Source organism: Haemaphysalis longicornis, unplaced genomic scaffold, assembly GCF_048455015.1.
Source record: "Haemaphysalis longicornis isolate Haplotype H1 unplaced genomic scaffold, Haemaphysalis longicornis Haplotype H1 scaffold_3, whole genome shotgun sequence".
Classification (NCBI taxonomy): Eukaryota; Metazoa; Arthropoda; class Arachnida; order Ixodida; family Ixodidae; genus Haemaphysalis; species Haemaphysalis longicornis.
In genome coordinates this window covers 218,694,647-218,704,059 of record NW_027526335.1, presented here as the reverse complement: position 1 = coordinate 218,704,059, position 9,413 = coordinate 218,694,647, and positions in this window count along the sequence as shown.

Below are 9,413 nucleotides of genomic sequence, written 5' to 3'. Positions count from 1 at the left end.
GGGAGTCGCCGCGGAACTAGCTCAATGGGAGAGCACCGCACGCGTTATGCGGAGGCTGTGGGTTTGATTCCCCCTTCCGGAAAAAACGGCGCATTTTTTTTCGACTTGAATTTTCTATTATTTATTCCTGCATAAAAAAAAAGGCAATCATACCTCATTCGGCACTATAAAACACTGCTAAAACGCCAAACAGCACTGGTAATAAGGACTGCAACTTTGATATGTGTCCTTACAGAATCCCTCGTCCCGTACGTCTCTGTTCTACAAAATGCATTACGAGGGTTCTGGCTTCAGCAGTCAGAAATGCCTTTGGCTATCCCCGACTTCCGACCACATCTTACGTGCAGCCGCTGGGAAAAGACGTTCTACGTCTTCCCGCGGTGGTCGAGGGGCGGCGCTTGTTGACCGGGCTCTGAGCAGTCGTAAATACAAAACCCCGCGGTATAGTCGACAAGGGAGTTGCCGCGGAACTAGCTCAATGGTAGAGCACCGCACGCGTTATGCGGAGGTTGTGGGTTCGATTCCCGCTTCCGGAAAAAACGGCGCATTTTTTCTCGACTTGAATTTTCTATTATTTATTCCTGCATAAAAAAAGGCCATCATACCTCATTCGGCACTATAAAACACTGTTAAAACGCCAAACAGCACTGGTAATAAGGATTGCAACTTTGATATGTGTCCTTACGGAATCCCTCGTCCCGTACGTCTGAGTTCTACAAAATGCATTACGAGGGTTCTAGCTTCAGCAGTCTGAAATGCCTTTGGCTATCCCCGACTTCCGACCATGTCTTACGTGCGGCCGCTGGGGAAAGACGTTCTAGGTCTTCCCGCGGTGGTCGAGGGGCGGCGCTAGTTGACCGGGCTCTGAGCAGTCGTAAATACAAAACCCCGCGGTATAGTCGAGAGGGGAGTCGCCACGGAACTAGCTCAATGGTAGTGCACCGCACGCGTTATGCGGAGGTTGTGGGTTCGATTCCCGCTTCCGGAAAAAACGGCGCATTTCTTCTCGAGTTGAATTTTCTATTATTTATTCCTGCATAAAAAAAGGCAATCATACCTCATTCGGCACTATAAAACACTGTTAAAACGCCAAACAGCACTGGTAATAAGGACTGCAACTTTGATATGTGTCCTTACGGAATCCCTCGTCCCGTACGTCTCTGTTCTACAAAATATATTACGAGGGTTTGGGCTTCAGCAGTCTGAAATGCCTTTGGCTATCCCCGACTTCCGACCACGTCTTACGTGCGGCCGCTGGGAAAAGACGTTCTATGTCTTCCCGCGGTGGTCGAGGGGCGGGGCTAGTTGACCGGGCTCTGAGCAGTCGTAAACACAAAACCCCGCGGTATAGTCGAGAGGGGAGTCGCCGCGGAACTAGCTCAATGGTAGAGCACCGCACGCGTTATGCGGAGGTTGTGGGTTAGATTCCCGCTTCCGGTAAAAACGGCGCATTTCTTCTCGACTTGAATTTTCTATTATTTATTCCTGCATAAAAAAAGGCAATCATACCTCATTCGGCACTATAAAACACTGTTAAAACACCAAACAGCACTGGTAATAAGGATTGCAACTTTGATATGTGTCCTTACGGAATCCCTCGTCCCGTACGTCTCTGTTCTACAAAATGCATTACGAGGGTTCTGGCTTCAGCAGTCTGAAATGCCTTTGGCTATTCCCGACTTCCGACCACGTCTTACGTGCGGCCGCTGGGAAAAGACGTTCTTGGTCTTCCCGCGGTGGTCGAGGAGCGGCGCTAGTTGACCGGGCTCTGAGCAGTCGTAAATACAAAACCCCGCGGTATAGTCCAGAGGGGAGTCGCCACGGAACTAGCTCAATGGTAGAGCACCGCACGCGTTATGCGGAGGTTGTGGGTTCGATTCCCGCTTCCGGAAAAAACGGCGCATTTCTTCTCGAGTTGAATTTTCTACTATTTATTCCTGCATAAAAAAAGGCAATCATACCTCATTCGGCACTATAAAACACTGTTAAAACGCCAAACAGCACTGGTAATAAGGACTGCAACTTTGATATGTGTCCTTACGGAATCCCTCGTCCCGTACGTCTCTGTTCTACAAAATATATTACGAGGGTTTTGGCTTCAGCAGTCTGAAATGCCTTTGGCTATCCCCGACTTCCGACCACGTCTTACGTGCGGCCGCTGGGAAAGACGTTCTATGTCTTCCCGCGGTGGTCGAGGGGCGGGGCTAGTTGACCGGGCTCTGAGCAGTCGTAAACACAAAATCCCGCGGTATAGGCGAGAGGGGAGTCGCCACGAAACTAGCTCAATGGTAGAGCACCGCACGCGTTATGCGGAGGTTGTGGGTTCGATTCCCGCTTCCGGAAAAAACGGCGCATTTCTTCTCGACTTGAATTTTCTATTATTTATTCCTGCATAAAAAAAGGCAATCATACCTCATTCGGCACTATAAAACACTGTTAAAACGCGAAAAAGCACTGGTAATAAGGACTGCAACTTTGATATGTGTCCTTACGGAATCCCTCGTCCCGTACGTCTCTGTTCTACAAAATATATTACGAGGGTTTTGGCTTCAGCAGTCTGAAATGCCTTTGGCTATCCCCGACTTCCGACCACGTCTTACGTGCGGCCGCTGGGAAAAGACGTTCTATGTCTTCCCGCTGTGGTCGAGGGGCGGGGCTAGTTGACCGGGCTCTGAGCAGTCGTAAATACAAAACCCCGCGGTATAGTCGAGAGGGGAGTCGCCGCGGAACTAGCTCAATGGTAGAGCATCGCACGCGTTATGCGGAGGCTGTGGGTTTGATTCCCCCTTCCGGAAAAAACGGCGCGTTTTTTTTCGACTTGAATTTTCCATTATTTATTCCTGCATAAAAAAAAGGCAATCATACCTCATTCGGCACTATAAAACACTGCTAAAACGCCAAACAGCACTGGTAATAAGGACTGCAACTTTGATATGTGTCCTTACAGAATCCCTCGTCCCGTACGTCTCTGTTCTACAAAATGCATTACGAGGGTTCTGGCTTCAGCAGTCAGAAATGCCTTTGGCTATCCCCGACTTCCGACCACATCTTACGTGCAGCCCCTGGGAAAAGACGTTCTACGTCTTCCCGCGGTGGTCGAGGGGCGGCGCTTGTTGACCGGGCTCTGAGCAGTCGTAAATACAAAACCCCGCGGTATAGTCGAGAAGGGAGTCGCCGCGGAACTAGCTCAATGGTAGAGCGCCGCACGCGTTATGCGGAGGTTGTGGGTTCGATTCCCGCTTCCGGAAAAAACGGCGCATTTTTTCTCGAGTTGAATTTTCTATTATTTATTCCTGCATAAAAAAAGGCAATCATACCTCATTCGGCACTATAAAACACTGTTAAAACGCCAAACAGCACTGGTAATAAGGACTGCAACTTTGATATGTGTCCTTACGGAATCCCTCGTCCCGTACGTCTCTGTTCTACAAAATATATTACGAGGGTTTTGGCTTCAGCAGTCTGAAATGCCTTTGGCTATCCCCGACTTCCGACCACGTCTTACGTGCGGCAGCTGGGAAAAGACGTTCTATGTCTTCCCGCGGTGGTCGAGGGGCGGGGCTTGTTGACCGGGCTCTGAGCAGTCGTAAATACAAAACCCCGCGGTATAGTCGAGAAGGGAGTCGCCGCGGAACTAGCTCAATGGTAGAGCACCGCACGCGTTATGCGGAGGTTGTGGGTTCGATTCCCGCTTCCGGAAAAAACGGCGCATTTTTTCTCGACTTGAATTTTCTATTATTTATTCCTGCATAAAAAAAGGCAATCATACCTCATTCGGCACTATAAAACACTGTTAAAACGGCAAACAGCACTGGTAATAAGGATTGCAACTTTGATATGTGTCCTTACGGAATCCCTCGTCCCGTACGTCTCTGTTCTACAAAATGCATTACGAGGGTTCTGGCTTCAGCAGTCTGAAATGCCTTTGGCTATCCCCGACTTCCGACCATGTCTTACGTGCGGCCGCTGGGATAAGACGTTCTAGGTCTTCCCGCGGTGGTCGAGGGGCGGCGCTAGTTGACCGGGCTCTGAGCAGTCGTAAATACAAAACCCCGCGGTATAGTCGAGAGGGGAGTCGCCACGGAACTAGCTCAATGGTAGTGCACCGCACGCGTTATGCGGAGGTTGTGGGTTCGATTCCCGCTTCCGGAAAAAACGGCGCATTTCTTCTCGAGTTGAATTTTCTATTATTTATTCCTGCATAAAAAAAGGCAATCATACCTCATTCGGCACTATAAAACACTGCTAAAACGCCAAACAGCACTGGTAATAAGGACTGCAACTTTGATATGTGTCCTTACGGAATCCCTCGTCCCGTACGTCTCTGTTCTACAAAATGCATTACGAGGGATCTGGCTTCAGCAGTCTGAAATGCCTTTGGCTATCCCCGACTTCCGACCACGTCTTACGTGCGGCCGCTGGGAAAAGACGTTCTACGTCTTCCCGCGGTGGTCAAGGGGCGGCGCTTGTTGACCGGGCTCTGAGCAGTCGTAAATACAAAACCCCGCGGTATAGTCGAGAGGGGAGTCGCCGCGGAACTAGCTCAATGGTACAGCACCGCACGCGTTATGCGGAGGTTGTGGGTTAGATTCCCGCTTCCGGAAAAAACGGCGCATTTCTTCTCGACTTGAATTTTCTATTATTTATTCCTGCATAAAAAAAGGCAATCATACCTCATTCGGCACTATAAAACACTGCTAAATCGCCAAACAGCACTGGTAATAAGGACTGCAACTTTGATATGTGTCCTTACAGAATCCCTCGTCCCGTACGTCTCTGTTCTACAAAATGCATTACGAGGGTTCTGGCTTCAGCAGTCAGAAATGCCTTTGGCTATCCCCGACTTCCGACCACATCTTACGTGCAGCCGCTGGGAAAAGACGTTCTACGTCTTCCCGCGGTGGTCGAGGGGCGGCGCTTGTTGACCGGGCTCTGAGCAGTCGTAAATACAAAACCCCGCGGTATAGTCGAGAAGGGAGTCGCCGCGGAACTAGCTCAATGGTAGAGCACCGCACGCGCTATGCGGAGGTTGTGGGTTCGATTCACGCTTCCGGAAAAAACGGCGCATTTTTTCTCGACTTGAATTTTCTATTATTTATTCCTGCATAAAAAAAGGCAATCATACCTCATTCGGCACTATAAAACACTGTTAAAACGCCAAACAGCACTGGTAATAAGGATTGCAACTTTGATATGTGTCCTTACGGAATCCCTCGTCCCGTACGTCTCTGTTCTACAAAATGCATTACGAGGGTTCTGGCTTCAGCAGTCTGAAATGCATTTGGCTATTCCCGACTTCCGACCACGTCTTACGTGCGGCCGCTGGGAAAAGACGTTCTTGGTCTTCCCGCGGTGGTCGAGCAGCGGCGCTAGTTGACCGGGCTCTGAGCAGTCGTAAATACAAAACCCCGCGGTATAGTCCAGAGGGGAGTCGCCACGGAACTAGCTCAATGGTAGAGCACCGCACGCGTTATGCGGAGGTTGTGGGTTCGATTCCCGCTTCCGGAAATAACGGCGCATTTCTTCTCGAGTTGAATTTTCTAATATTTATTCCTGCATAAAAAAAGGCAATCATACCTCATTCGGCACTATAAAACACTGTTAAAACGCCAAACAGCACTGGTAATAAGGACTGCAACTTTGATATGTGTCCTTACGGAATCCCTCGTCCCGTACGTCTCTGTTCTACAAAATATATTACGAGGGTTTTGGCTTCAGCAGTCTGAAATGCCTTTGGCTATCCCCGACTTCCGACCACGTCTTACGTGCGGCCGCTGGGAAAAGACGTTCTATGTCTTCCCGCGGTGGTCGAGGGGCGGGGCTAGTTGACCGGGCTTTGAGCAGTCGTAAACACAAAACCCCGCGGTATAGGCGAGAGGGGAGTCGCCACGAAACTAGCTCAATGGTAGAGCACCGCACGCGTTATGCGGGGGTTGTGGGTTCGATTCCCGCTTCCGGAAAAAACGGCGCATTTTTTCTCGACTTGAATTTTCTATTATTTATTCCTGCTTAAAAAAAGGCAATCATACCTCATTCGGCACTATAAAACACTGCTAAAACGCCAAACAGCACTGGTAATAAGGACTGCAACTTTGATATGTGTCCTTACGGAATCCCTCGTCCCGTACGTCTCTGTTCTACAAAATGCATTACGAGGGATCTGGCTTCAGCAGTCTGAAATGCCTTTGGCTATCCCCGACTTCCGACCACGTCTTACGTGCGGCCACTGGGAAAAGACGTTCTACGTCTTCCCGCGGTGGTGAAGGGGCGGCGCTTGTTGACCGGGCTCTGCGCAGTCGTAAATACAAAACCCCGCGGTATAGTCGAGAGGGGAGTCGCCGCGGAACTAGCTCAATGGTAGAGCAGCGCACGCGTTATGCGGAGGTTGTGGGTTAGATTCCCGCTTCCGGAAAAAATGGCGCATTTCTTCTCGACTTGAATTTTCTATTATTTATTCCTGCATAAAAAAAAGGCAATCATACCTCATTCGGCACTATAAAACACTGCTAAAACGCCAAACAGCACTGGTAATAAGGACTGCAACTTTGATATGTGTCCTTACAGAATCCCTCGTCCCGTACGTCTCTGTTCTACAAAATGCATTACGAGGGTTCTGGCTTCAGCAGTCAGAAATGCCTTTGGCTATCCCCGACTTCCGACCACATCTTACGTGCAGCCCCTGGGAAAAGACGTTCTACGTCTTCCCGCGGTGGTCGAGGGGCGGCGCTTGTTGACCGGGCTCTGAGCAGTCGTAAATACAAAACCCCGCGGTATAGTCGAGAAGGGAGTCGCCGCGGAACTAGCTCAATGGTAGAGCACCGCACGCGTTATGCGGAGGTTGTGGGTTCGATATCCGCTTCCGGAAAAAACGGCGCATTTTTTCTCGACTTGAATTTTCTATTATTTATTCCGGCATAAAAAAGGCAATCATACCTCATTCGGCACTATAAAACACTATTAAAACGCCAAACAGCACTCGTAATTAGGATTGCAACTTTGATATGTGTCCTTACGGAATCCCTCGTCCCGTACGTCTCTGTTCTACAAAATATATTACGAGGGTTTTGGCTTCAGCAGTCTGAAATGCCTTTGGCTATCCCCGACTTCCGACCACGTCTTACGTGCGGCCGCTGGGAAAAGACGTTCTATGTCTTCCCGCGGTGGTCGAGGGGCGGGGCTAGTTGACCGGGCTCTGAGCAGTCGTAAATACAAAACCCCGCGGTATAGTCGAGAGGGGAGTCGCCGCGGAACTAGCTCAATGGTAGAGCACCGCACGCGTTATGCGGAGGCTGTGGGTTTGATTCCCCCTTCCGGAAAAAACGGCGCATTTTTTTTCGACTTGAATTTTCTATTATTTATTCCTGCATAAAAAAAAGGCAATCATACCTCATTCGGCACTATAAAACACTGCTAAAACGCCAAACAGCACTGGTAATAAGGACTGCAACTTTGATATGTGTCCTTACAGAATCCCTCGTCCCGTACGTCTCTGTTCTACAAAATGCATTACGAGGGTTCTGGCTTCAGCAGTCAGAAATGCCTTTGGCTATCCCCGACTTCCGACCACATCTTACGTGCAGCCGCTGGGAAAAGACGTTCTACGTCTTCCCGCGGTGGTCGAGGGGCGGCGCTTGTTGACCGGGCTCTGAGCAGTCGTAAATACAAAACCCCGCGGTATAGTCGAGAAGGGAGTCGCCGCGGAACTAGCTCAATGGTAGAGCACCGCACGCGTTATGCGGAGGTTGTGGGTTCGATTCCCGCTTCCAGGAAAAACGGCGCATTTTTTCTCGACTTGAATTTTCTATTATTTATCCCTGCATAAAAAAAGGCAATCATTCCTCATTCGGCACTATAAAACACTGTTAAAACGCCAAACAGCACTGGTAATAAGGATTGCAACTTTGATATGTGTCCTTACGGAATCCCTCGTCCCGTACGTCTCTGTTCTACAAAATGCATTACGAGGGTTCTGGCTTCAGCAGTCTGAAATGCCTTTGGCTATCCCCGACTTCCGACCATGTATTACGTGCGGCCGCTGGGAAAAGACGTTCTAGGTCTTCCCGCGGTGGTCGAGGGGCGGCGCTAGTTGACCGGGCTCTGAGCAGTCGTAAATACAAAACCCCGCGGTATAGTCGAGAGGGGAGTCGCCACGGAACTAGCTCAATGGTAGTGCACCGCACGCGTTATGCGGAGGTTGTGGGTTCGATTCCCGCTTTCGGAAAAAACGGCGCATTTCTTCTCGAGTTGAATTTTCTATTATTTATTCCTGCATAAAAAAAGGCAATCATACCTCATTCGGCACTATAAAACACTGTTAAAACGCCAAACAGCACTGGTAATAAGGACTGCAACTTTGATATGTGTCCTTACGGAATCCCTCGTCCCGTACGTCTCTGTTCTACAAAATATATTACGAGGGTTTTGGCTTCAGCAGTCTGAAATGCCTTTGGCTATCCCCGACTTCCGACCACGTCTTACGTGCGGCCGCTGGGAAAAGACGTTCTATGTCTTCCCGCGGTGGTCGAGGGGCGGGGCTAGTTGACCGGGCTCTGAGCAGTCGTAAACACAAAACCCCGCGGTATAGGCGAGAGGGGAGTCGCCACGAAACTAGCTCAATGGTAGAGCACCGCACGCGTTATGCGGGGGTTGTGGGTTCGATTCCCGCTTCCGGAAAAAACGGCGCATTTTTTCTCGACTTGAATTTTCTATTATTTATTCCTGCATAAAAAAAGGCAATCATACCTCATTCGGCACTATAAAACACTGCTAAAACGCCAAACAGCACTGGTAATAAGGACTGCAACTTTGATATGTGTCCTTACAGAATCCCTCGTCCCGTACGTCTCTGTTCTACAAAATGCATTACGAGGGTTCTGGCTTCAGCAGTCAGAAATGCCTTTGGCTATCCCCGACTTCCGACCACATCTTACGTGCAGCCGCTGGGAAAAGACGTTCTACGTCTTCCCGCGGTGGTCGAGGGGCGGCGCTTGTTGACCGGGCTCTGAGCAGTCGTAAATACAAAACCCCGCGGTATAGTCGAGAAGGGAGTCGCCGCGGAACTAGCTCAATGGTAGAGCACCGCACGCGTTATGTTGAGGTTGTGGGTTCGATATCCGCTTCCGGAAAAAACGGCGCATTTTTTCTCGACTTGAATTTTCTATTATTTATTCCGGCATAAAAAAAGGCAATCATACCTCATTCGGCACTATAAAACACTATTAAAACGCCAAACAGCACTCGTAATTAGGATTGCAACTTTGATATGTGTCCTTACGGAATCCCTCGTCCCGTACGTCTCTGTTCTACAAAATGCATTACGAGGGTTCTGGCTTCAGCAGTCTGAAATGCCTTTGGCTATCCCCGACTTCCGACCATGTCTTACGTGCGGCCGCTGGGAAAAGACGTTCTAGGTC